General features: G+C 36.8%; 1 pseudogene across 1 annotated transcript; it reads left to right on the forward strand.

Moving 5' to 3' along the window:
* Positions 1-311: 311 nt before the first annotated feature.
* Positions 312-2,008, forward strand: LOC149199681 (pre-mRNA-splicing factor SYF2-like; annotated as a pseudogene). Its single transcript, XR_016253659.1, has 4 exons — positions 312-374; positions 753-953; positions 1,174-1,310; positions 1,484-2,008. The product of XR_016253659.1 is annotated as a pre-mRNA-splicing factor SYF2-like (transcript).
* Positions 2,009-3,072: the final 1,064 nt, after the last annotated feature.

Here is a 3,072-nt window from a genome sequence, read left to right on the forward strand (position 1 = left end):
TTTAGACAAATCATGTCTTGCTTAATGCTCGCACACAGATAGATCATTGTCCTCTACAAATCACTTAACTAAATTCTTTCACACACTGTGGCTCTTTGCCTTTAATTTTTTGCTAACCCTAGGAATGAAAGATATCCTCTTGCATCATACCTTTTGTTCAAAGAGAACTTGGTTTAAAGGGCTAATTCCAGATCTTGGTTTAGCGTGCAGTAATTATCTTTATGGAATTTCTTGTATAGCCTTGAGTAGACTCTTTATGTAATAGATTCCTTATAATGTATCTGAAGCATTTATCTTTGTGCTGAGTCATAATGTATTATTGTTGCTACTATGTGCAATCTCTTCTAAGAAAGACGAGGAACTTACAGACGTTGGTAAAGGAATAAAGAGGAAGGCTGATAATGATCTTGATCCAGAGGGCTTGCGCCAAGATTAACCACAAGCACAGGACTCAGAAAATCCTGAGGATGCTGTTGCCCATGCCAATGATCTAGAAGATGGGCTGATTAATGAGGATGCCTCTGGAGGAGACAATACAAAACTAACTGGAAGGCAAAAGAAGCTGTTTGAGTTGAGACTTAGAAGAGTACGATTTTCCTCCCAATCTATGGTAGTTTTGAATCCTTCCCGAGACAGGAGGTGAAACATTATTTTTTCCATTGGTTTCAAAGTTCAAACAGAAATATTTTAAGTGTGATATATACTTCTTATCTGCATAATGAAGCAATAAAAACTAATCAGACAGATTCTAGCTGAAAAAAAGAGACGAGGCTCCACAGGAGTCACGAGGCATGTCAAAACAGAAATGGATTGAAGACAAGAAGAAAAGTCTAGGGAAACTGTTGGATGCAAATGGGCTGGATATTTCAAAAGCTTATATGTTAGATACTCAAGAGGCAACTGAAACAAATACAAGAAATGGGACAAGAAGCCTGCTCCATTTGGATGGGATGGTAGGAACTCGGGAAAACTTGTTCTAATTTCTGTTTACAAACGGCTTAATTAAAGTGATGATATACTATTCGTAACCTTTAAAAAGATACTGTAAAGAGTCTTAATATAGATATGTAAATCACACATATACGTCTTTCAGTTTATCATTGACTGCTGTAATTGCTTCAAGACTCTGTCTTGGAATTGATGTCTTACTGGCTTTCTAATTGTACAATTCAGTGTTCAACTAGAAGTCCCTATATAATGCCTACAAGAAGCTCACCAAAAACATCCCTTTGAATGCGGATGAATATACAAAGATGAAAGAAACTGATCCAGAATTATATCGCGATGGTTCAAGTCTGCAATATGGAAAGGTAAGGTTATACATGTTTTAGTTGGATTTTAAGATGAGGAAATTATTTTTGCATGTATAAAATTTAAACTCTTTGGATAGAGGGTTGTCGTATTTGAAGAATTGATAGTTTATGCTTTTAATTTAGTATTTCTTTTGGATTTCCTAATATTCTTGACAAAATCTGTTTTTCAGGCACCAAAGCTTCCAGAAGAGAACATAGACAAAATGGTGCAGGAACTTGAAGACACAGATCAAAAGAGGAAAGCATTCAGTAGACGGCGCAGATTCATGAAGAGAAAGATGTTGATTCAATCAATGATCGGAATGAGCATTTCAATAAGAAAATTGAAAGGCTTTTGGAAAGTACAATGTTGAGATAAAGAATAATCTAGAACGTGGGACTGCTCTGCCTGACTAGAGTAAGAAATGCCTGTTTCAGATTCAACATAAGTGGCTTCTGTTCTCTGTACCAGGTTAAATACATGGTACAAAAGAGATATTCCATTGATGGCCATAATAATGTAATATGACCAGACGTTTATATTTATGTCATTTGCGTCTTTGTCGGACTGCTGAATGTGGCTGTACTTGAAACCTGGATGGCCTAAGGTCAACAATTTTGAAGTTGTCATCATGTCCTGTAGGTTGAATACATTGTAACAGCTTATGTCCTGTAGGTTGAATACATTGTAACAGATTATTGTCATAATTTGTCATCTAGTTATTGATTATTTATTTCTTGTTCTTTTTCTTGTCCTTCGAATTTCAATTATTATTTGAGTAACCACATGCTTTCCTAATTTCTTAATACAAAAAATTTCACGTGAATACCATAAATTCATTGGTGCTATGCATTTATCATTTTCATAGGCTTTTATAGCTTTGGCTGTCAAGTCTTTGAACATGTCAAGGATAATTATGTTTAAAGTTTAAACATCTTCTGGATGATAGTTGGCTCCATGTATAGCTTTGTCTGTCCAGTCTTCAAACAACATCTTCTGGATGACAGTTGGCTCCATGTAAGAAAGGTTATCGATTAACCCAAGTAAGAAGGCAAGGGTATTCCTTTCCTTTGTTAGGCTGAGGTAAGGTCTTGAATGCCCTTACCTTATCTAAAAGGTAAGGTTATGTCAAGCTTTGGTGCAGCCATTTCTTCTGTAGGCTTTCACATGGAGCTACTTGCCTCATCATCACCCTACCTTGTCAAAGCTACTTTGAAGTGCTACCACTGTTGAAATCAGAAGATTTTTGATAAGTAATGTTTTATTCAGCTTCTTCCTTGTAACACTACTAGCTTGACCCCACTGGTAAATGTATAGGTACATATGTGATATAGGCTGGTGAGCTAGTATGGTTTTTGGGTTAAAGTGCTTATTAATTTTTTTTTTGGGCGTTGACTAGCGGAATCGGCAACGGCAGCGGTATCGTACTCACGTTACACGGGGTTGAATCCCACGGCTGCCACTATAACCTCTAGGAGGAGCTGCCCAGCCTGCAAGAATGGCCCTCAGGTAAGACGAGACTCGATTCCGTGACCTGCACAGCGGCACGGATGACTTAACAGATTGTTCGCTGGCACAAGACCAAACCTCTACAGGGCTATAATTTTCCTATTTCAGCAAACCATCGATGCTAATTTTTTTGTTACAAATTAGATGTAGTTTTTGAATGACATTTTGTTTACTAATTTCTATTTTCAATGATTTTTTTATATGTCATGATTCTCAAATTATACCTTACAGCGTTTTCTTTGCAACCTCTGGTGCAATTGCGAGTTTAAA

Source organism: Pinus tabuliformis, chromosome 2_1 (genome assembly GCF_031772625.1).
Source record: "Pinus tabuliformis cultivar Carrire ecotype Pingquan chromosome 2_1, CPIR1, whole genome shotgun sequence".
Taxonomy (NCBI): domain Eukaryota; kingdom Viridiplantae; phylum Streptophyta; class Pinopsida; order Pinales; family Pinaceae; genus Pinus; species Pinus tabuliformis.